This window comes from Dermochelys coriacea, chromosome 3 (assembly GCF_009764565.3).
Source record: "Dermochelys coriacea isolate rDerCor1 chromosome 3, rDerCor1.pri.v4, whole genome shotgun sequence".
NCBI classification, from domain to species: domain Eukaryota; kingdom Metazoa; phylum Chordata; order Testudines; family Dermochelyidae; genus Dermochelys; species Dermochelys coriacea.
In genome coordinates this window covers 85,337,252-85,363,226 of record NC_050070.1, presented here as the reverse complement: position 1 = coordinate 85,363,226, position 25,975 = coordinate 85,337,252, and the positions used below count along the sequence as shown (strand labels likewise).

At 40.4% G+C, this 25,975-nt stretch overlaps 1 protein-coding gene across 5 annotated transcripts in view; it reads left to right on the top strand.

Moving 5' to 3' along the window:
• The window catches only part of WASF1 (WASP family member 1), a 174,321-nt gene that overhangs the window by 50,635 nt on the left and 97,711 nt on the right, over positions 1-25,975 (top strand). For 2 of the 5 annotated variants that reach the window (XM_038397602.2, XM_038397608.2), the window contains exon 2: positions 9,059-9,122. The exons of the other annotated variants lie outside the window; for them this stretch is intronic. The gene's annotated coding sequence lies outside the window, so the exon portion shown is untranslated. The remainder of the gene's footprint in view (positions 1-9,058; positions 9,123-25,975) is intronic. 5 annotated transcript variants of the gene reach the window in all.

Sequence of the window (25,975 nt, the reverse complement as noted above, 5' to 3'; positions counted from 1 at the left end):
TTCAGTGTGAGTGACATATGCTGGTGGTTTCCTGCTGGTAGTTCTAAAACATACTCTAAATTTCTAAAAATTATGGATGACAATTTCTTAATTCAGTGTTGCATCCAACATAGGGAAATTCTATATTAGACCTCATATTGACAGATAAAGAGGAGTTGATCACAGAACTAAAAACTAGTGGTAGCTTAGGTACAAGTGATCATGACTTGATTACATTGGTTACGTACAAACAGAATAAAATCCAAACAAGGGTTGTGCATGTGTATGCATGCGCGCGCGCGTGCGTGTGCGTGCGTGTGCGTGCGTGTGCGTGCGTGCGTGCGTGTGTGTGTGTGTATGTATGTTTAAAACAGCTCTCTGGACTGTTAATGTTGATTTCTTCCAATACATCTTGTAACACTAGGGAAGTTTCAGCGCACTGGAAGAAAGTTAATGTGCCAATAATTAAAAAGGGGTACGTAGGTTAATGAAAAATAGATCTTGTGAAACTAACTTAATATCTTTTTTATGAGACTGGTTCTTGGCCCTATGCTTTTTAACATTTTTATCAATGACCTGGATGGAAATATAAAATCATTGCAGATAAAGTTTGCAGATGACCACAAAGATATGGGGAATGGTTAATAATGAAGGGGACGGGGTCACTAGTGCAGAGCAATCTGGATCACTCAGTAGGCTTCTTATGTGAACCTTATGCATTTTAATATGACCAAATGTAAAGTCATACATCTAAGAACAAAGAATGTAGGCCATACTTACAGGATGTGGGGGACTCTGTCCCTGGACTTTGAAAAGAACTTGGGCATCATGGTGAAGAATTGGCTGAACATGAGCTCCCAGCAGGATGCTTTGGGTAAAAGGGCCAATGTGATTCTTGGATGTATAAATGGGAATATCAAGTAGGAATAGAAAGATAGTGTTACTTCTATATTTGGCACTAATGTGACAGCTACTGGAATACAATATCCAGTTCTTGCATCCACAATTCAAGAAGGATATTGATCAATTGTTTGCAGTGTTATTGTAGCTGTGTTGGTCCCAGGCTATTAGAGAGACAAGCTGAGTGAGGTTATATCTTTTATTGGAACAACTTCTGTTGGTGAAAGAGACAAGCTTTCAAGATACATAGAGCTCTTCTTAGGTCTGGGAAAGGTACACAGAGTATCAGGCTAAATACAAGGCGGAACAGATTGTTTAGCATAAGTAGCTAACACATTTTAAGTATCAGAGGGTAGCTGTGTTAGTCTGTATCCATAAAAACAACAAGGAGTCCAGTGGCATCTTAAAGACTAACAGACTTATTTGAGCATAACCTTTTGTGGGTAAAAAAACCCCACTTCTTCAGATGCATGGAGTGAAAATTACAGATGTAGATATAAATATACTGAGACATGAAGAGAAGGGAGTTACCTCGTAAGTGGAGAACCAGTGTTCTCCACTGATCGAATTGGCCCTGTCAACAGTGGCTCTCCGCTTGTGAGGTAACTCCCCTCTCTTCATGTGTCAGTATATTTATGTCTGCATCTGTAATTTTCACTCCATGCATCTGAAGAAGTGGGGTTTTTACTCACGAAAGCTTGTACTCAAATAAATCTGTTAGTCTTTAAGGAACATATTTTAAGAGATCATTCAAGGTGGAGTGGCCAGTGACATATCCCCACTGTTATGATGATCAGTACTCCCCACAGCACATGTCATAAATATAAAGGGAAGGGTAACCACCTTTCTGTATACAGTGCTATAAAATCCCTCCTGGCAAGAGGCAACATCTTCTTATCTATAAAGGGTTAAATGGCTCTGCTAACCTGGCTGGCACCTGACCCAAAGGACCGATAAGGGAACAAGATACTTTCAAATCTTGGGCGGGGGAGGCTTTTGTTTGTGCTCTTTGTTTATGTGTGTGTTCTCTCTTGGGACTGAGAGAGGCTAGACAGAAGTCCATCTTCTCCAACCGATCCTAATCCAAGTCTCCAATATTGCAACCAGTATAGGTAAGCCAGGCAAGGCGGATTAGTTTATCTTTTGTTTTATGTGAATTTTTCCTGTGTTAAGAGGGAGGTTTATTTCTGTTTTCTGTAACTTTAAGGTTTTACCCAGAGGGGGATCCTCTGTGTTTTGAATCTGAATACCCTATAAAGTATTTTCCATCCTGATGTTACAGAGGTGATTCTTTTACCTTTTCTTTAATTAAAATTCTTCTTTTAAGAACCTGATTGATTTTTCATTGTTCTTAAGATCCAAGGTTTGGATCTGTGTTCACCTGTACAAATTGGTGAGGATTATTATCAAGCCTTCCCCTAGGAAAGGGGGTGTAGGGCTTGGGGGGATAGTTTGGGGAAAGACGTCTCTAAGTGGTCTCTTTCCCTGTTCATTTTAAAACGCTTGGTGGTGGCAGCATACTGTTCAAGGACAAGGCAAAGCTTGTACCTTGGGGAAGTTTTTAACTTAAGCTGGTAAGAATAAGCTTAGGGGGTCTTTCATATGGGTCCCCACATCTGTACCCTAGAATTCCCCTAGTGGGGAAGGAACCCTGACAGCACACCTTTCAAGCTCCTATACATGCCTGTCACAACGTGTGGTTTACTTCATCCAGGGCACTAAGTGTTTCTATAACTATGTGGGTAAAACCAGACTATCACTATGCTCTTTTCCAGATGTGAATAAGAGCTCTGTGTAGCTCAAAAGCTTGTCTCTTTCACCAACAATAGTTGGTCAAATAAAAGATATTACCATGCCCACTTTGTCTGATTGATCAGTTGGAGAGGATGCACAGAAGAGCCATGATAATAGTTTTAAAGGATGGGAAAACATGTAGTGATAGACTTAAAGAGTTCAATCTATTTATCTTAACAAACAGAAGATTAAAGGGTGTCTTGATCACAGAATACAAGAATCTCTCTTTTATGGGGATTCGATGGGGAACAGAAATTTTATAATAGAGGGCTCTTCAACCTAGCAAACAAAGGTGTACAAAATCCAGTGTCAGAAAGTTAAAGCTAGACTAATTCAGACTAGAAATAAAGCATAGATTTTTAACAGTCAGGGTATTTAACCATTTGGCAGACTCTCCATCAATAGAAATTTTAAAATCAAGATTGGATATTTTTCTAAACTAATATGTTCTAGTTCAAACAGGGAAGACCTATGGCCTGTGTAATACAAGAGGGCAGACCAGATGATCACAATGGTCCCTTTTGGCCTTATAATCTATAAATATGGTTTCAGGAAGTGCAGCTTGAACCAGAGGGAAAGAGAAGGATCTGCAACCCACTTCTTGCCTTGGTTCTGGGAAAGATCTATACAAGGCCTTATGGCCAGCCACCTAGGAGCAACAGCAGAAGTGAGAGCCTCAGTTGTCTCCCAACATAATTTGAAGCAAGTAGCTCTGAGCTATTTTTATCTTAGAGTTTTACTAAGATTACTATTTCAGAGGCATTTATATTCTTATGTTTCCCATATCCTGCCATCTAACTTTTCTGTACCCTGTATCCAACCCATCATGTTTCACACCTTCCTTCTCACCCTGACAGCCCTGTCATCCTTCTTTCTTCTTTTACCGTATCGTTTCTTTTCCTGTAATACCTCTCACTCCTCCAGCCTCAAGAAATATCACTTACAACTTTATTAATACATATACAAGCACGCCCTTAAATAGAACTATTGTGAATACGTTCAGAACTAACTAGGGTTGCCGTATGTCCTGTTTTGGATGGGACAATTCCCTTTTTTAAGCCCTGTCCTGAACGTCCTGACACTCTTGGCAAAACTGGGCATTTGTCCTGCTTGCTCTTGCCAGCTGATGATCCAACGGGGCACAGAAGAACATTCAGGGTGGCGAGTGGCAATGCCAGCTCTGTGTGGTGGGGCTTGGGTTAGTGGCATGGGCCAGCCCTGCATGGCGAGGTAGCTTGGGTGAGCAGTTCAGGCCAACCCCGCACATGGGGGGGAGGAGAGTACTTGGGGCAGTAGGAGGCTCGGGCAAGCAGCTTGGGCCAGCCCCACATAGTGTCCTGTTTTCACTTTGAGAAATATGGTCACCCTACAACTAACTGAAGCTACCACCTGATCTTTTGTTGTAATATTTATTTCACTCCTCTTCCTTTCCATCTCTGTTGTCTTTGCTTGTCGCATTATGTTTATACTTTATATTATAAACTGTGTGGGACAAGCATTAGGCATCTTTGTCTGTAACGCATCTATACACGACAGGTGCAAAATGAAAAACAAGGAGAAAAATTGTGGTAGTACTTATTTGTGCTGTAGGAGAAAGTTAGAAGGGGAATGCCCTGTTTCTTTATTGAAGGAAAACCAAAAATCTACTTTGGATCCCATGTACAAAGTAAAGGTGTTTTGCATTAAAATATGAAAGGAGATAAAGTCTTTTGCTCAGTCACTGATTCTAAGATATATTATAATACTGTGGTTGAACTACAGTTGCAATGCAGCTGTGAGGAAAATGGTGTGAATAAAACCTTACTGCAAGCTGCTGGTGTATAAATGTATAATTTTTTTTAAACAATGGAATGTTTTTTCATAGCAGATAAAAGCAATTGATATTTTGGTATGTAGAACACATTACCTAAGCTGACATAGCATGAGTTGTGCAAGTGATAAATGTAAGAAAATATCTTTTTAACTGCTACTGCGACCCTCATATGTCTGAGTAATCTGGATCAATATTCAAAAAGCCTCCTGTATTCCTCACAATTAATCAATCCTTATGGGGGGGAAGAAGATGGGGAGGGGGGGAATGCAAGCTTGGGTGACCAGATCGTTCGTTAGTTTCTGAGGATACTGTTAAGGCTAAGGACTCTTCCTCTGAAAGCAGTATGCCCGTGAAGCGCTGGAGCTCCAAGAACAGTAAGCACAGCTCTGATAGGGCACCTATACCATTAAGGAGGGCAAGCATAGGGTACCATCAAGCTTGGGTGTGCCATCACCACCAAAGCAGTCAACTCATCTGTTGTTGCCAGCACATGCCTGAATCCAGCCATCGGTACCAATACAAGCAGCTCAGTGGGGGATGCCTTTATAATTGGTATCCTCAGTACTGAGCAAGCATCAGCATCTGGCATCTGCAGTGCATGCCGTATGCGCATCATCACCAGTACCGTTGGCTCCAGCTATGGCAACCTTGGCTGTGGCGTTAGTACAAGGTCCTTTGTGGTACTTCAGGATTTCTGATGTTCAAGGGGACCTCTCTGTCTTGGATGTCCTGGAGTCTCTGTTTCTTGTCAGGTACTGAGCATCTCTTAGTACTGAGACCTCAGGCTCTGAGTGGCCATTCCATGGAACAGGACTCTCAGTCCTCATTGACTGCCCCGCTGGATGTGGAGGATGAGGTTTCCCAACTGGTCTCCTTGGTTTCCATAAGAGGTTCTCCTACATGCTTTTTTGGGAATCCGCCTTTCTGCAGGGCGGGTCTTACGGGTCACCAAGGGTGGTGGAGCCAACCTTGTATACAATCCCCACTTCCTTATGGACCCCGCCAATGGCCATATTGGAATCCATGGGCTGCCTATCGGCAGCAGTTTAGCAGACCACTAGTACCGTCCCTCAGGGAGATCAGGGTTTCATATCCTTCCCCTATCTTCCATGACAGGAGATATTTGAGGAGTAGGAGGCTAGGGCAGGATTAGTTGCTTAGTTGGGAGCCTTAGGGCAAAATTGTGTACACAGATTATTTTTGGTTGCACAAAGCACTTCAGTTTACTTTACTTTATGCAGTAGTTTGGGAGAGGGAAGCAGTGGAAGGATATAATCTGCATGCCTCCTTTGCTACAACTGCATATGAATAGTTGTTGCTTGACCAAAATTTATGTGCAGTTCTGAGTGAATCCTGAGTTTTGTTTGTAACATTAAATTATATAAGAGGAAGACAATCAAAGAACTTTTTAAAGATTTCTTACCTGGTAGTATAGTGAGGAGTTATAAACTTGTTTTCTGGGATGTAATTTATTGTTGAAAACTATAAATTCTTCAGTAGGCTTAAAGGATCAGTTTCTGATACCCTTACTCATGTTGAATGGTACCTTCATGGAGTAATGAGACCACTCATGAAGTGCTGCTCAACATGAGTAAAAGGGTGTCAGAATCTGTCTCCATGGGAATGGGTGGATTTTTTGACAACTGGATATCTTAAAGGAAAGGCACAGTGAAGATGGACCATATCTCAGCAAGAAGAGAACCAATGGAATGTTTAAATATTTTTAAAATAAAAAATTATGCTTTTTATTCTATTTACAGAAGATAAATTTTTAAAGTGTGTGCACATTGGTGTTGTAAAAGACAGAGAGGATGTAAGAGAGGAAAAAGCTAAAAACTCTGTTTTATATATGTGAGAAAGAAGGTGGAAATATAGGGAAGTACAGTAGTGCATGTATTCAAATAGGGGCATTCTATCTTTGCCATTGAGGGGGTCAAGTTAAATCAAGAGAAAGGTATACGTTTAAGTATCAGGGTCCAGACTTTTCTGAATGGATAAAAAGAGGAGTCAAGTCAACTGCAAAAAAGCAAAAAGAAGTAACAGAACTTTATTGGAAACAGCAGATGCTGGACTGAAGTTCACAAAACATAATGAGGCGCTGTGTATCTTCTGAACAAGTTGAGATTTGGATCAGGCTAGATACTTGCACATAAAAGAGATCTCTAAAATGGTCACAGTATTGATCTACTGAGATTTTAATTACAAGAATGTCTGAGTCCTTTTAATTTTTCCCATGTCAGTTCTCCCAGTCAATACGTAACAACTTTTTAGCAGTAACCATACTGAGATTCTCTCTGGAATTTTAATCAATGGTATTGAAATGCATAAATAAATAAGATTTACACTTGGGAAATGTTTCATAATATACAAATATACTAGCTTTGAAGTTCACATAAAGAAATTGGGGGAAGCAAATGTATTGGATTCCATTGAGGACAGAATGGCTAAGAAGATGTGTACAATTTCAGGAAAGATACATAAGACTTTTTAAAATAAAAAATGAAGAGAGGTAAAGTGAAAAGGTTGTAAAATCTTCACAAACAAGCAGAAGCAATATCAAGGTGCTTGTATTGGAGCGGGGTGGGAAAGGGAAGTGTAATGTTCCTTGCGGCAAAAACTGATCATTGAGGGTTTCTCAAGCATTTTTATGGGAAACAGAGTAAAAATAACAATTGCTTGTCTTACAAACAGTAGATGAAAACTAGGTACAAATGAAATGCTTCCTACAACTAGCTAATATAGAAAGGTTATGGGTATCTCGGCATAATCTATTTTACCAAAACAAAAAACATTCTTATTAAAACATTGCGTTCCTAAGAGGTGGTCAGTGACCATCTTGACCACTTTACTGATGTATTTTATTACTATTCTCTGCTCCTTTCATCAGTTTCTGTCTGTTTGACTTTTTGACCCTAATCCTGCAAGCTGTTTTGTACTAGTGGATCCCTGAACCCATGTGAAACCCATTGAAAGAGTCAGTCTGTGCAGAGTAGCTTGCAAGATCAGGGCCTGTAAATTCTTGGGGCAGCGAATATGCCTTCCCCTACTGCTGCCCTAGGTTCCCACTTAGACATAATAGTAAGGGACAAAGTTTGATTTCTGTTGTGTTGTTGGGGACTCCTGGTTGGGGACTATAACCCAATCTGACTTCCCCATTAATGTATTTGTTTTCTTTTTATAAATGATGCCTATGTTGGGCAACTACAGACTTTTGATAATCCTTTGCTATGAGAAAGTCAGGGGGAAAACTAAGGATAACAACAAACTTAATCTCCTAACACTATGCATGTTGTAAATATCTCATATTTCATACAGTAGATTTTTAAAATGTGCCATGTAAATTTTATTTCAGATACTATAGTGTTTTGTCTGGTCAAATCTATTAAAATATATAAACTACTAACGTGTTAAAGACTGATGCTTTGGTTGATTTTTTACTATAGTAGTGAATGTCTGAATTGTTATTGTTCAAATGTGCATGTCTGGTGTGAAAGTGAGTGTCTTCATTCTTATCTTACTGCAAGTCTGTTATAGTAACTTAATTTTTTACAGTAGTGATTGTTAGGGCAGTTTTATATCTTCATATTTTAGTTCATATACAATTATTTTCGTATTCCTTCTTATTTTTTTCTACATTTCTTTGGGCTTTTAACGATTTTAATTGAGCTACTTTGCTTCATTTCAATCTGTCTGCCTAATGTGATTAAAATGAACTGTTATGAAAAATACATCTGATTACACTAAGAGCTCTGTGTACAAATCTGTGGTTTACAGAGTTGTCATTATGTTTTGCAATTCCGTCTATATACCCATTCTGCTATGTGCCTGCAATACAATACCCAAACCTAACCTCCAAAACATGCTACAACATGTACTAGTGTTTTAGAAAGATTTGAGTTAAAACATGCATGTTGATGACAAAGGAAAATTAAGTAGGATGTGACACTGACTGAGAAACTGGTGCGTTCTTTCCCCTGTTTAGGGGAAGAAATTACTACGGCAAGTAAGTGTGAATAACTCGTACTATTCTTTCCAGGCCTTTCCAGTTTAAGATGGCTAGCAGGACAGCAAAGGCACATTCGTTTTACCATTGATTTGCAGACATCATTGCTTGCTTTTAAACTTGTTAGTCAACATATCTGTTCTTCAGGGTTGGTTTGGCTGTATTATTTTTAATAATAATTTAGCTGTGTAATGTCACTCAGGAAAAAGATAAATTGCCCTTTAATAATGAGGCATTCTTTTCCATACTGTGACCCATTTTGCAACAGTTTACTGGAATGCATCACAATAGTTGCAGAACTACCCTCTCATGTATCCATAGAGAACGTTAGGGTGATTGTGATCCTCCAGGGACAGTTTGCAATCCCTTAGGCTGAGAAACCCATATTCTAGAAGAAGCTCCATCAGGCAGAGGCTGGGTAGAAGAGCAAATTGCAGAAACTGAAGAGACCTATTAGTGTCAGTAGTTCATTGCTTATTTATTTTTTTGTTTTTTTTCATTTGATGATAAATATGAACTGATGTTAAACTACACCCTTTGGGTCAATGCATCTTTGCTGCCTGCTGCAGGTGTCCACCTCAAATAGGACTGCGGGAACGGTTTGGTTAGAACTCTGACTTCCCATGAAGCCAGGTAGGTTCAGATTTTGTGCTAACTAAATATCTCATGTTTCCAAATGTTTGTAAATCTGACTTGACGCTGTCTTCATAGTCTTACATTCTGACTTTTCATCAATGAATATGATGTTTTCTTGGGTTGTTTAAAAACAAAAACAACAAAAAATACATTTTTTTCCAAGTTAACATGAAGATATGTATGTCTGCTCTAAACTCCAGCTGAAATTGAAAGATGTTATTTGGCTATGATAGTAGAACATAAGTTTTTGTGTAATATATATATGAATATAGCAACTACTTTGTCAAATAAATTATTAACAGGGAAAGATATTCAATGAATGCATATTAGACATCCAATTGGAGGTCTTTGATCACAATGGAGTACTATCACTACGACCCACTGATAAGATCCCACTCAGGAAAACTTTTTTTAATCTACTTCATTTCTAAGCATTAAAAAAAGTGCTAACATTCCTTTTGAAAGAAATGGTTTGTGTGAGTGACTCCTTTCTTGCACCCTGCTCAGAAGAAAAACCTTCAGATAATGCCATCTCAGTTTTGCAGCTGCCTTTATAAACTTTGGCTTGTTTGTGAGCATTTCAAAACCGAAATTATGTACCATTGAGCACTAAACAAAACAGTATATTGAACCAAAGATTAATATTGATGGTAGTCTTGAAAACAATAACTGTGTAAATACCTCCGTGTCCTCATTCACAATGCACTAACATCTGAGGAGAACAATTACTTGTCCAAAATGTTCATGTAGGGCTGGGGTGGGCTGTGTGTGTGTGTGAGAGAGAGAGAGAGCGCACAAACTGAACTGGGCAGTAGTAGTCTCCACCCTATTATATAGGTCTGAGTAAAATTGGTAGAAAAGAAACACTTTTTCCCAGTGGAAAAGCTCTAAGATGAAAAGCTTTCATTGAAAAATATATATGGAAAATTTTCAAAATAAAATGAAATTTTTGTTTTATTTGAAATCACACATTTCCCCCCCCTCTCTCCCCGCCCCCTTTTTTGCCACTGAACATAATAGAATGAATGATGTCTATGGTTTTTTCTTGTTTCTTGAAAATGAAAAAGTTTGATTTCAAAATTTCCTGATGAAAAATTTTAAAATATCATTAAATGTTTTTTTTACAAAAAACTTGGTTCTTGATGAAACCCTGTATTTCAACTGAAAAATTTCAATTAGATCTATTGCTGAGTGATGGACTTTTAAAAGTGCTAGAAAATTTACAGCTGGGACATCTATGGTCTTCTAGTGGTGTAAAATGTTAAACTAAAAGAACCACCAACTCTGTACTGAAATGTGGTGGTTTATATTTTCCCTGTCACCAGTAGCTTCCCCCTTCATGTTTCCCAGTTACTTCCTCCCTCTCCAATTTTCTCTCCAAATACTCCTTTCTGTCTTCTCCTCCTCCCTCACACCCAGCTTCCCCGATTTTGCTCTTCTCTTTTCTTTTCTACTTATTCACTGCCACTCTCTTACCAGAAGGATACATTCTGGGGGCATGGGGCAGGCAGTGGCTGATAGAGAATCCATAGTTCTTTGTGCTAATGGGAGAGCAGAGAAGCAGCGATGGGCAGGCAGTGGAGGGAGCAAAAAGAAAAGTCAAACAGGTGACTGAAAGGAGTCACTGTCCACTCTCTTCTCTTCAGCTTCAGCCTAGCTATGGAGCATGGCAGTTTCCCCATCCCCAGTGCTTTTCTTTCTGCCTTGAATCTCAAAGGGACTGAGCAGAGTCATGGGATGGTGAAAGGAGCAACCCTTTGGAGCTCAGAGGCTTTTTACCACTAGTGTTCTTTTGCAGCTAGATGAGCCATGTCTGCTCTGGAGCAGTTTTACATGTACTAGAAAGGCTTGGTCAACAGACTGGGAACCACTGCAGATGAAGTTTCATAGATAGATAAGTAGTATAAACCAAAGGAGCTGATTTATGGTGAACTGGCTGATGAAAAACGGACACAGGATTGCCAAAGGAAACCTCTAAAATACCCTATTAAAAATGAACTTATAGCTGTATAGTATAGGAAACATTAACTATTACTCAAATTAATTAGTGATGAACAGTAAAACAGTGCAGAAAAGTTGTATGAAACTAGCCATCATTGTGACTGTAAAATAAAGTGGAAACTATGTCTTGATAGCATTCACATCTTTTGTATTGCCCTCACCAGAAACAACAGTACATCTGCATGGGGCATTGTAGAATGTATAAATCACAAATGAAACTTTTTACAGACATGGTCTGTTTCAAAGACATAAAACCTGCAACCACAGAGGTAGTTACATTCAAAATTGCTTAAGCAAAGGAGTGTACTTATTTTCAAAGATGCTGAGCACATGCAGCTCCCATTAACTTCAGTGGGAGTTTTCAGTGCCATATTAGGCCATAACATGCTTGTATTCCCCAACTGCATCTGATATTCTGCACAGTCTATCATAAGATGTTCAGCAAACTTAGGGTAAAGGCCTTTTCCTAGACATTCAGTTGCCATCCTTTTTTAACTTTTCTCTCCTCTTCCTCAAGACAGGGTGAAGAAATTAAGCATTCTGGACTATGCAGGGAATCTCCTTTCCCTTAGAACAATTAAACATAGTCCCATCAAAAAGAGAGATTTTATTTTCTTTTCCAGGTTCTTTGTGGTGGTAAAATGATAGGAGATTTTTTTCTGAGTCTGGACCTGTCTATCCTCAATCTCTTTTGAGTGTGTGAAACTCATTTTAAGATGGAGACTGCAGGAAAGATCTAGGAAATATACCCTACCCCCCATATTTCTTATGCTCCATAAATATGAGTCATTATGCTCCAATATATTTCTGCCACCATTGGTCTGTGTTCTTTATAACTTGGAATGATCAGTTTGTCATCTCTTTCTTGGGTGTTTACAGATATAATGATGGTCTTAGTAGGATGATCTATCTACTGGTGAAGGCACAATCATACAAGGAGCAGCCCACCACATTCACTGAACAATTTAATACCTGTAGCATCATGGATTCACTCCTCCTTCTGTTCTGCCATCTTTTTTGCTAAGCATCCCTGCTTCACCACCTTAATTGAATCCCATGATCTCAATTCCAGACACCTTTTTGCCACCTTTGACTCCCTTCTCAACCCATTCCTCCTCCTGCCTCCATTTCTCTCTCCACACAGGACCTCACCAATGTCTTTCAAGAGAAAATAGACAAAATATTCTGTGACCTTCCCCTTCCCTCACCTTGCCTTCACTTCCCTCTTCTCCTCCTACAACTCTCTCCACTTCACCTTTGTCTTGGATGAAGTTTTTTGTCTGCTCTCCTCTGCTAAACCCCCTACTGCCCCAGTGACTGCATCTCATCTCCTGATCATCCTCCTGCTCACTCTTATCCTCTCTCTTGCACTGTTCTTTTACCACTCGTTCTCCTTTGGCTCTTTCCCCTTAAAATACAAACATGCTTTAGTCTCTCCCATTTTAAAAAACCCTACACTTGACCCCACTTGCCTCTCCAACTACTGCCACTTCTCTCTTTCATCTCTAAGCTCATTGAACACACTATTTACAATTGCTGTCTAAAGTTCCTTTTCTCAAGTTCCATCCTTGACCTTTTTCCAATCCATCTTCCATCCCTTGCAGTCAAATGAAACTGCTCTCACCAAAGTCTGTAATGACTTTGCCCAGCCAGATCTCAGAACAAGTACTCCATCCTTATCCTCCTGGACCTGTCAGCTGCCTTTAACTGGCAGGCTCTTCTTGAAATCTTATCCTCTGCTGGTTTTTGTGACTGTCGTCTCCTGGTTTTCCTCTGACCTCTCTAATTGCTCCTTCATTGTGTCCTTTGGTGTGTCCTTCAGTGTGTCATCTAACCTCCAGGCCTTGTCCTTGGTCCTCTCCTCTTAACCCTCTATATCTTATGTCTGGGCTTGTCTACACGAAGCAGCTTTTAGCGACAAGTCTGTGTTGACACAGCCTTGTCGCTAAAAATCAGCACGTGTGAACGCTCTCTATTGGTATTTTTCTGGCACTTTTGCCGACAAAATACTTCCAGCCCCGCGAGCAGCAGTAGCTTTAATGGCAGGAGAGCACTCCTGCCGACAAAGCCACGATCACACTGCCACTTGCATCTGCAAAACTTGTCTTTCGCGGGGGGAGCTTTTTAAAGTACCCGTGAAAGACAAAAGTTTTGTCAAAAAGAAAAGGAGTACTTGTGGCACCTTAGAGACTAACAAATTTATTAGAGCATAAGCTTTCGTGAGCTACAGCTCACTTCATCAGATGCATTTTGTCGTCCAAAAAAAAAAAAAGTTTTGTCGTCAATGTTGCAGTGTATCCTTGGTCCTCTCCTCTTAACCCTCTCTATCTTATCTCAAACACAAATTCAGCTACCATCTGTATGTTGATGACTGACAGATCTACCTCTCTACTCCAGACCTGTCTGCTTTTGACCAAACCAAAATCTTGGAGTGTGTCTCTGACATCTTGTCAATGTCTAGCCATCAGCTCAAGGTCAACATGCTAAAACAGAGCTCTTAACACTCTCCTCCTGGAAGAAAATCCCAAACCAACTAAACAAAAAACACCAGCTCCCTGCTACCTCTTTTCACAGTCACTGTGGAAAAGATCATCATCTTGCCTGCCCCTCAGGTTCATAACCTGGGGATCATCTTGACACAGATCTCTCTAGGTCATTGCATTTAGGCTATGTCCAAATGTTACAGATTCTTTCTGCATAATATGTCTAGGATATGGCCTTTCCTATCTATCCACACAGCTAAAGCTCTTGTCCAGGCTTTCATCATCTTGAAAAGTCCATTTCTCTAGCCTTGACAAATGCAGTCTTGTCTTGATTATATCCATTCAGAATATTGCTACAAAGATTTTCCTAACCCATTGCTTTGACCCTTTCAGCGTTCTTTGTGCTTGGGTTCCCCTTCTCTGTCTCATCGAACATAAGCTACTTGTCTTCATTCTAAAGGCCCTTTCCTGCCTATTCCAACCCTACCTATTGTCTCATTTGTTATTGTGATGATAAATCCAGCCTCTGATTGGCCCAAAATGCCGGCTTCTATCGCCCACTTGTTAAACTTTCCAACATGCACCTTTGCTGTTCCTCAAGCTTGGGAGGTGCTCCTTGTAAATATCGTAAAGCTACTTAATTATTCTCCTTTAAAATTCTTTTTCTGTGTTACTTACAAAAAATTTGACACAGGTTAAGCCAATGGTGTGGTGAGACCACTACCTATCATACTGACCAATATTATTTTATTGTTTCCTTGTACTCTTCTGTCAGTATCTGTCTCTTGTCTCTTGCTTTTTATTTAGACCGTAAGTTTTTTAGGGCAGAGGACTGTCTTTTTTTTCTGTGTTTTGTATAGGATCTAGTACATTGGGTTCCCAGTCCATGACGAAGACTCCTGTGCACTACAATAGTAAATAGTGAAGAGCTCCTTTATCCCAACTTGTGAACTCTTACATCAAAATTCAAGCTCTAATCAAATAATTCCTCAGTACCCCTGCACATCAGCATGTCAAAGTCTTCAGCTGATCTTCATGATAGCTGGGTTGCCAAGAATATCTTATGACCCTGGAATAGCCAAGATTGAGGTTTTGTAATCTGATGACCATCACTGGACAAGTAGCCCTTGGTTTTCCAGACTGAAGTACGTGGCGGGTAGTATCCTTGGCGGACATACTACCTCCTCAGATCTTATTCACTGGTCCCCTTAAGCTACCTGCACCTACCACATCTGAGGTTCACTGCCTGGTATCTAAATAATCATAGTTCCCAAAACCTAGTTCCCCCCAACAGTTGGATGATTTTCTTCTCAAATTCAGAAAACCTTCCACCAGCCAAGCTTATATGGGTATATGGCAGATGTAGTATTGATGGTGCGTGAAAAGGAAGATAAACGATCTGGACTCATCATAGAAGAAATTCTGGACCTTCATAAGGGTCTGCACTTTAGTTTCTTGAAATTGCAAGTCTCAGTTCTGATAATCATGGGTCTTATCCTTCTAGTCATCTGCTTCATCCACGTAATTCCCATTTCTGAAAGCAGCATTGCCTCAAATGTCCCCAATCCAATGCCCAATGGAACAGTGGAATTTCAATCTTGTATTACAAGCACTTACTAAATCACCTTTAGAGCCAATGGTGAAAGGTATAATTGCTCATTCCATCAAGGGAATAACTGCTTAGTGGGCAGAGAAATACAGAGCCTCTTTTCCGGATTTACCAGACAGTTCTTTAGAACATAAGAACAGCTATACTGAGTCAGACCAAAGGTCATTCTAGCCCAGTATCCTGTCTTCTGACAGCAACCAATGTCAGGTGCCCCAAAGGGAATGAACAGAACAGGTAATCATCAAGTGATCCATCCCCTGTCACTCATTCCCAGGTTCTGGCAAACAAAGGCTAGGGACACCATCCCTGCCGATCCTGGCTAATAGCCATTGATGAACGTATTCTCCATGAACTTATCTAGTTCTTTTTTGAACATTGCTATAGTCTTGGCCTTCACAACATCCTCTAGCAAGGAGTTCCGCAGGTTGATTGTGCGTTGTGTGAAAAAATACTTCCTTTTGTTTTAAAACTTCTTCCTATTAACCTCATTTGGTGACCCCTAGTTCTTGTGTTATGAGAAGTAAATAACTTCTTTATATACTTTCTCCACAGCAGTCATGATTTAATTGATCTTTATCCTATCCTCCCTTAGTTGTCTCTTTTCCAAACTGAAAAGTCCCAGTCTTCTTAATCTCTCCTTATATGGAAGCCGTTCCATACCCCTAATCATTTTTGTTGCCCTTTTCTGAACCTTTTCCAATTCCAATACATCTTTTATGAGATGGGGCAACCACATCTTCACACAGTATTCAAGATGTGGGCGTACCATGGATTTATATAGAGTCAATATGATATTTTCTGTCTTCTTATCTATCCATTTCTTAATGATTCCCAACATTCTGTTGGCTTTTTTGACTGCCACTGCACATTGAGTGGATATTTTCAGAGAACTATCCACAATGACGCCAAGATCTCTTTCTTGAGTCATAATAGCTAATTTAGACCCCATCATTTTATATGTATAGTTGGGATTATGCTTTCCAAGGTGCACTACTTTGCATCTATCAACATTGAATATCATCTGCCATTTTGTTAGCCAGTCACCCAGTTTTGTGAGATCCTTTTGTAGCTCTTCACAGTCTGCTTGGGACTTACCTATCTTGAGTAGTTTTGTATCATCTGCAAATTTTGTTTACCCCTTTTTCCAGATCATTTATGAATATGTTGAATCAGACTGGTCCCAGTACAGACCTCCTGGGGGACACCACTATTTACTTCTCTCCATTCTGAAAACTGACCATTTATTCCTACCCTTTGTTTGCTATCTTTTAACTAGTTACCAGTCCATGGGAGGACCTTTTCTCTTATCCCATGACAACTTACTTTGCTTAAGAGCCTTTGGGCATCCATATGCTCATTCATGAAACACTGCAACATGGATGCTTTGTCTGATGCTGCCTTCAAAAGTAAGCTCCTTCAGTCTTCCCTTGTGCAAATTTCAGTCTATTTGTCTTGAAACTACATTCACATCTGGGATGTTTTCATGTCTCCTTCCTAATTGATGTAGGATGTTCTTTACTGCTTGCTGCTGTGCTAGAGAATGAGAAAACTGACAATATCCTAACTGTAATTTCATCTTCTTTGTCCTCTCCATCACCCTCCCTTATCTATTGTCTTCAGTATTCTGTGTTTGGTGTTGTAAATGATTGGCTGCACACAGATGGCAGTTGATCCTTTTTTTGCAGATTTTCTTGTCAGAGAGAGGAGATGAGAAATCTGCATTTTATTTTCATTCTTTTTTCCTGGAGGTGGGAAATGTTCATCCTGATGTCTTTTCAAATTTTTGTTGTTGTTTGTAGTTTTGGTGGTATGGCCTGTGGAGCAATTCAGACGGCACTGGGGGTAGAAGAGAAGAGGATTTGGAAAAAGTGCCAAACCCTGCCATTCTAAGCCTGCTGGAGTAGCAGATTCCTGTTTGGAGAAAACAAAATTATGGGTTAAAAATAGATAATATTAATGCACACTATCTTCTTTGATGAGTTGGGACAAATACTGCTTTTAAAATAAGTTAAGAATGTTTGAAAATGCAGGACTGAGCAAGGACAATAGAAATTTCTTTCAGCTATTGTTAGCTACAAAATTAAAGATGGATGTGGTACATGGGTAATTAATTGACCAGTTATTTGACTGCAATAATTTACAAATTGAGCTATTGAAACAAGAGGTGACTAAGTTGTGATGCTTAATAGTTCTGGAGCAAAGGGTAGTGGTGCCTATATATGCAATAAGCAGCTGAGTTTCCAACTAAGGAGATGACAAATTCCAGAGGCATTGCCAGTGGAACTTGTTAGCTGCATAGGCCAAATAGTGTAGTTCAAGAGACTTGTATACTCCATAGGGTAAAGACTGGGAAACTTGTAAGCTGATTAGCTCTAGTTATTTCTTCTTCTCTTGCCTTAAAAGCACAGGAAGATTAAACTAAAAACATTAACAGTAATGCCTCTTCACAGTTACAAAATTAAATGCTCCAAAGTCAGGAAATGTCAAATGATAAGGTTTTTCTTGGAATATTAGCTTGGCTACATTTCACATATTCTGGTATTATCAATTCCTCTTTTCATTGCTAAATTTAGACTTTCATGTATTATGAATTATTAATGCATTTCAGAAGCTATGTGCAACATGGACAGCTGATAGGAAATAATTGTATTTGGTAAAATTTAAAAAGAATAAGTACATTTTAAACTAAATGAATATTGCAATAATGGTACATAAAATAAAAATTAGAAAAGAGCAAATAGCACTGTGAAAGGAACAAAATTAAGGAGTATTAAATGTGCTTTTGCACTGCAAGTACAAGTTGTAATAGGACATGCTGTTAATGGTAATGTAACAATATGCAAATGTGTACTTTTTCCAGCTGTTCTATTGCAATGCACAAAACAATAAAACAACACAAAATACTGAACAGATCGGTATCAATGTTAACATAAAGAAATTGGTCTGTAGAGCATTTTATTTATTTTCATAAAAGCATCTTTTCTCCTTTTATGATGAAATAACTAATTTATTTAAAGGAAATAGCTTTTCCATGCCTACACAGTTCCCACCACTGGGTCTCATCTCCCTAGTGTGAGATAGGCCAAAACTCCCTCTGCTCTTAGATTTTTGGCCCCATAGCACTTACAGGTAGGCATGAGTCCCTCACCTGTGTTCCATTCTAACTGCCTCTTCTCTCTGGAACCTATTTGGTCAGTTTCTTACTGTTCATAATAAGCAAGGGACTCTTATTCAGCAACTGCATGCCAGAACTTCGGCTCCTACTGTACACTCTTTTAGGACACTCTTTACTTTAGAGAGATTCTGCCAGTGAACAATATTCTGTTCAGGGGATGTACCAGGAAAATGGAAGGGTCCAAAGTTCCAGAGGTAAAAGCAGTGTATTTAGTGCTTATCTCTCTCTTTTTACAGATATATCCCAGAAAACGTTGCCAGGGTTGCATACATGAACAAATATGGAATAATTCATTGTCAAGTAATGACGGTGACATCTAATATGGCTGTCAAAGTGATCTATTAATAAATCCGTTGCAGTTAATGTGGTTATTTCACTGTCTTGATAGAAATGCTTCCTAAAAGAAAAGCATTGGCCAGACATTGGTGGACATGCTTGCTAAAAGAGTAAAATTTTGATTCCTGTTGATATTTTTTTTCTGAAGAGAGAGTCTGAATTCTCTTTGGAAATATAATAAAATGAGAGAGATATGGTTCCAAACACACACGTTATTTTCTATTAGTAAATTTGTTTAATTAGCATGCAGTATATGACAGGTTTCAGAGTAGCAGCCGTGTTAGTCTGTATTTGCAAAAAGAAAAGGAGTACTTGTGGCACCTTAGAGACTAACAAATTTATTAGAGCATAAGCTTTCGTGAGCTACAGCTCACTTCATCGGATGCATTTCATGCATCCGATATATGTAATATATGTTAGTCTTACAGCTTTGGGTGTAGGCATTATGGAGAAAAATTCTATAAGTGGGTTGTTACTGTTAGGTAGCCCCAGATGGACAGATTTGAAACTGTTTCCAATATTCTGCAGAGAAGAACAGCATCCTATTGAGACAGAACCATACTTACAAGAAAAGGAGCACTTAGGTTAAGAAAATTTGCTTCCTTTACCTGTTTGTGTCTCCCTTTTTCCAACACTTACTTATTCTGCCTCAAACTGAAATGTCTGCCCTGTGTACAGAATACAGTAGACTCTCAGAGTTATGAACACCAGAGTTATGAGCTGATAGGTCAAACACACACCTCATTCAGAACCAGAATTATGCAATCAGGCAGCAACAGAGGCCGGAAAAAAAATGCAAGTACAGTACAGTACTGTGTTAAACGTAAACTACTAAAATAAAGGGAAAGTTTAAAAAAAAGGAAACTGTTTCTGTGCTTGTTTCATTTAAATTAAGATGGCTAAAAACAGCATTTTTCTTCTGAATAGTAAAGGTTCAAAGCTATATTAAGTCATTGTTCAGTTGTAAACTTTTGAAAGAACAACCATAACAAACAACTTCCATTTCTGAGTGTTTGTAACTCTGAGGTTCTACTGTATGTGCCAACTGCTCTGAAGACAGATGCAGTATTATAGGTGGCTCTGGTAGCACCACCTAGTACTAAGGTTGCTGACACTTCCCATTATAAGGCCTTGTTTTCAGTTGCTTATGAATTTGCCATACTTGAACTGTTTGGGCTTAAATTTCCCATGCTGTGGTCTGCATCAGGCTGAACATTTTTAGAAATTTTCAGCCAAAACAGATTAGCCATTTCTGAGAACGAGACAGGGGAATAATACCTTGTTTTGCCCACGTTAAAAGAAATTGTGGCGATTTTTTTCTTTGATTATCTCTTGTGCCGCTATGCTTTGGATTTTGGACTTGAAATTTGGCGGGGGGTTGGCTTTTATCAGGGATGTGCCCAGTGGTGAGCTGGAGCCGGTTCGCACCGCTTCGCTAGAACCGGTTGTTAAATTTAGAAGCCTTTTTAGAACTGGTTGTTCCGTGAGGGACAACCGGTTCTAAAAGGGCTTCTAAATTTAACTGGCTAAAAGTGGCGCCTTAGGCACCAACTCCATGGGTGCTCCAGCCCCACCCCCGGCCCCAGCTTGCCTCCTCCTCCTGCCCTGCTCTGATTCTCCGCCCCCCCAGGCTTCCCGCGAATCAGCTGGGGTGGGCTGAGAAGCAGGCTGCAACTTCCCGCTCAGGCCCAGGGAGGTGGAGATGAGCTGGGGCTGGGGGCGTGAGGAGGGCCATCTGTGCCGCAGCAGGTAACCCTGGGGGGGGGTGCAGGGGAATTGCTCCTCGCCCCAGCTCACCTCCACCACCCTTGGCCTGAGTGTGAAGCCGCCGCCTGCTTCTCCGCCCCCCCCAGGCTTCCTGCGAACCAGCTGTTTGCGCAGGAAGCTAGGGCGGGCTGAGAAGCAGCCGCAGCTTCCTGCTCAGGCCCAGGGAGGCGGAGGTGGGTGGGGGGGCGCGAGGAGGGCTGCCCGCACTGCAGCAAGTAAACGGAGAATGGGGGGCACGCAGGGGAACCGCTCCCCGCCCCAGCTCACCTCCGCCACCCTTGGCCTGAGTGTGAAGCCACCGCCTGCTTCTCTGCCCTCCCCGGATTCCCACCGAACAACTGATTCACGGGAAGCGGGGGTGGGGGGGTGGAGAAGCAGAGTGGGGCGACGCGTTCAGGGGAGGAGGCGGAGTGGAGGTGAGGTGATCTGGGGCCGGGCGCAGGGCGGGGAGCTGTCTGTGAGTGCTCTGGACCCACCAAATTTTCCCCGTGGGTGCTTCAGCCCTGGAGCACCCAGGGAGTTGGCGCCTAAGGCGCCACTTTTGATGTGATCAGTGTGGGAGCGGCTGCTCCCCCCAGCTACGCTCCCCCACCCCTAGGAGCCAGAGGGACCTGCCGGATGCTTTCTGGGAGCTGCCCCAGGTAAGCACTGCTGGGACTCCCCACCTCGCCCCCTGGCAGGTGCCTCTGGCTCTTAGGGGTGGGGTGGACATCCACTACAGTGGCCCACGAGACCCTCCTGCCCGGTTCTGGGGGCAGTCAGGGGACAGGGGAGGGAGGTGGATGGGGCAGGGGTCCTGGGGGGTGGGGGTCAAGGAAAGCGGGGGGGGTTGGATGGGCAGGAGTCCTGGGGGGCGGGGGTGGGCAACGACCCCCTCGTGGGGTGAGGAGAAAACCCGTTAAGATTTTGGTGCTCATCACTGGATGTGCCTTTTGCTGTCCTCATGAAAATCTTCCTAAATTTGGTCCAGTTATAAATCTTTGAAAAATCACAATTTGTACATGCTCAATGAACAATTGCTAAAGCATAATAGATAAATTCCCTAAAGAGTCTGGCCACAATGAGCATGCTCTAGCCTGCGGTTGAGCAGAACTTTCCCTACAGTTGTAACTTTGGACTTCGCTGGGCCATGCTGAGTCCTGGTCCAGGCACTGAAAGTAAGAGCAGGTAAACTGTCTCTCTTTGTGGACTTTGGGCTTGATCCTCCTCTTACTGAAGTAAATGTTTAAACTTCCATTAACTTTACTGGTGCAGGATCAGGCATATAGATGGAATTTGGCTAGCAATAACAGCAGAGGACAAGGTAATCATGTGCATTTACTAGAGTTACCATTTTCCTTCCTCCTTATTTTCTCCTATTTTTTGTCACGCTTGTTGAACATTGTCTTCAATTAATCAGTGAATGTCTATGGGATCTAACAGCCTAAGTGATTAAGGCAATTTTTAATTTTTTCCCTAGTAATCTTCAGGGCAGGAAATGTCTTATTGTGCATTTGTACATCCGTCTTGCACAATAGGAGTCTGGTCCTAAATGTGGTGCTGCCTTACAACTAAATAAGTAATGAAGTAGTACCTCACAATTTTCATTCCTTCTCTCTATTTCTTGATTTCATACTGTTCCTATTCGTGAGCCACCTGAGAAGGTTAGGGTGGAAATTTCTCCCAGCTTTTTTCTGTGCAATTCTGTCTAAACTTTAAGATCAGGAATATGAGAAAGGAAGTGGACTGACAGAATTTAAAATGAAATAACATGGCTGAATCCGCCTATGCTAATTATAGATTAGTACACAATGAGTTGCAGCAGATTTTTTTCTACTGTGGCTGGAAATTTCTCTAGAACAAAAGATAGGAAACTTTTGACCTACGCAATAGGCTCCCCCCCACCATCTCCCCCCCCCTCCGCAGATAGGGTATATGGAAACCTTAGTTTATAATGAAGTGCTACCAGTTATAGAATAGCCATTCTGATTTCAGTGGGCAAACTCTAAGAAGTTTGCAGTCTGAATTATGTAAACATCTTAGTTGAGCACAGCCTACATATCTGTACAAGGGAGAACTTTCAGATTTCTGAACATGTCTGCATTGTTCGGGAGTGTCAGAATGAAATTATTAATGTAGTAAATAAACTCCTAAAATACAGAACATTCTTTTATACAGAAGCTTTCCCTGGCTTCCTAATTATCTTCTTGTATCACATTCCATATTCCATTAATGCATTGGGGAGTCTCATATGGTTCCTGGGAAATAGACACTTCCCTCATGCTCATTCTTTGCAGCCTCTTGAAACAATCTGTTTTAATACAAAAAGGACATCAAATATTTTCAGTAACAAGAACAGGGAAATGGCTCCATGTGATAGTTTACCACGACCTATCCAAAGAAGATCATTTTAAATGTGATTGTCTTTCCAAATAGATTAGCTGAATTGTTTTCATTGTTTATCTTCCATTTGTTCCAGCAGCAATTTCAACTTGGTTTTCTCAGAAAGTTGCTGGAGTTTTTATGCTCATGTTTGTTTGTTTTGTTCTTGTTGTTCTACCTACCCTTGCCCATTCTCCACCCTTTTCATCCTGCCACCATGTAGCTGAGAAAGAGTCTGGTTGCATGACCTATTCATGTTAAGAGATACTGATTTTTATGCGTGAGATTTGTAATCCTGAAGTTTTTCCTCATACAGGTTATGTATACACTTATGTCATGAATATTAATCACTAGTTTTATGTGTGCTAACTTTATTGATTTTCTTTTTCCAATATCACACTCTGATTTGAAGTAACTAATTTGTCTTACACCCTCCTCTCTCTCTCTCTCTCTCTCTCTCTATATATATATATATATACACACACACACTAATATTACTGCCACTAGTGCTTAGTGTTTTGAACTGGCACCACCTGAAACAATGTGGACAAATAGGGCCTTCTCTAGAAAGATTAATTTAGAGAGGCACTGTCAGTCAAATAAGCCCTCTTATCCCCAACCCCTTTAAGCATTTGGACTGTATTAGAGAATCTCTTTTCTCTACCTGTGTCTGAGGATTGTAAAGGGCTTCATGCTACAGAACAGAATCACCACTTTTATTATAATGCTTAAGACGCTGTTATAGTATTTACAGAATAGCAATTGAATGATAGAGTTGTTCATTAGAATGTCAGAATGAGAACTATGGGACTTATTGCCATGACAATAGTGCCAGACTATGTTAGTGTTCTGAATCCAAAACAAGTGAGTTTCAACTTAATGGGATACTGTCCAATGTATAATCATGTTTGACAATTGTATCTCCACCTTTTAGATTACCAAAATGGATACACAGCATCATGGAAGTGAGGACTAAGACGAGACAAATTTCTTTATATAGTTACTGTAAAAACCATTTACTTAAAAGTAGTAAAGGGTATCCAACCACACTCTGAAAATTTAATAATTGAATGTAGTGTAACATTAACACAGCTGCTACTCTGAAACCTGTCATTAAAATACTGTGTATAAATAGCAGAATCTTGAAAGTGGAGAGTCTTCTCAATAGTAGACTTCTCTTTATTATGAGTCAAGAAACACTGATCATAGGAGCAGATTCCAGGTTTACTCATGATGTTGTCCTTCTTACCAAACAGTTTGGGATTTCAGACTGTGGGAAAGTTAGCCACTCTCTCTCCTATGGGCATGTAGTAGATGATTTAATGGTTAAGTACAGATAATAGATGATGTAATGAAGCATGCATCTCAAATGGTCTACAGTTTTTTCAAAAAGGTATATTAATTTTTTTAAGTTTATGTAATGCTTGTAAAAGGTGCAAGATAGGTATTCCAAGAAAAATGATCTATTATCATTTAAGGAACACAAACAGAAGTGGGAACTGCAAGCTTCCCACCTTGTCTTGTCCAAATGTCTCACACTGACCTTGGAGGAATGAAACGATATTCAGTCTCAGAACCAGATCCTCACCTGCTGTAAATCAGCGTAGCTCCATGAAGTTACGTTAATTTGCACTATCTGGGGATCTGGCCCTCCATGCCCACTTAGTACTTGGCTTTTCTGCTGTGGTAGATTTTTATCAGGTAGTGACCTGTCCACTAGAAACTAGATTGAGAGCAGGTTTCAGAGTAGCAGCTGTATAAGTCTATATCTGCAAAAAGAACAGGAGTACTTGTGGCACCTTAGAGACTAACAAATTTATTTGAGCATAAGCTTTCGTGGGCTCAGCCCACTTCATCGGATGCATAGAATGGAACATATAGTAAGAAGATTTGTCTGGATTTTAACTGATAATTTTGAGGTGAAAGATCCTATATTTATTTATCAGTCTTTTTAGCCATCTAGCAACCTGGCTTTAGAAGTTAGTTCAGTTTGGGTAAAGGCCCAGACATCCAGATGCTATCAGAATTAACTAAGTTACTTGAACTCAGATGCATTTGAGAATTTTTAAAAAACCCAGCCTTAAAAAATTACAAAACCAAAAACCTGAAAACTAATACTTTGACATAAACCATCTGCCCTATGTAAGTGAGGAATGGCAGACTCAATTATCAGCTCGGCAGTTTCTTGAAATTAGTGCAAATCCCCAGAATTACTGATGTTTATGCAGTGAAGATAGATGAGTGAGCCTGAGATAGTCTGACCAAAGTTTTTAACAGAAAATTAAGACACATTTCTTAGAGCTGGAGTATTCCCCAAGGCAGGCTACTTCTGCAAGAGGGCAACAAAGCTCCACGTTTCCCTGGAATTCTTTAATCAGGTGAGCAGGGTTTGACCTGACTTCTGCAGATCTAGTCAGGATTTCCAGTTCATAAACCGGCAGATACCCTATGCCTCTGCAATGTCTACAGCCTCCCTCCTGCTCTTTTGGGATCCCTTTCAATATAGCTCTTATGAGAGCGAGATCTTGCGAGCCACTTATGGTGGATTCCTGCAGTGCACATGGTCCCCTACCTGCATCTCTTCTTTCAGCTCTCAGCTGAAATAGCAAGTGGCTTATTTTAAAAATTACAGTTCCCATCTACTGTTCTGTTTGGAGAGACGGGGGGGCTTGGAAGCATATTGGAGATAGTGGGTAGGGAAGGGGGGAGGGAGATGACATATTACACTTGCACCCTCCTGGCCCTCAGACCTATAGTTTTATTGAGAGAGTAGCCTCTGGAAACTAATTGTAAAATGTTGGCTAGTAGAAACCTCACATTATCTAATTGAGACAGTGGGTGAAAAAATGAATATGAATGAACACAGGGTCCTTGAGTGGTTTTGTAATATTGCTACCATTATCTTCAGTGAAGAAGTCATAATGTAATCCAGACATTAGCCAGGTATTCCATCTTCTTTCAAATCTTCTCAGAGTGTTCCTTTTGTGTGAAATGGTCTACTTCAAAAACAGCCATTACTTGCTATTGATGCTGCTGCAGTTCCAGCTTAGTGGCTGTGGCTGGTATGTGGATAGCAGTTTCAGAAACTATGCTAGAAGTAAGAACCTCCTTACTCTGC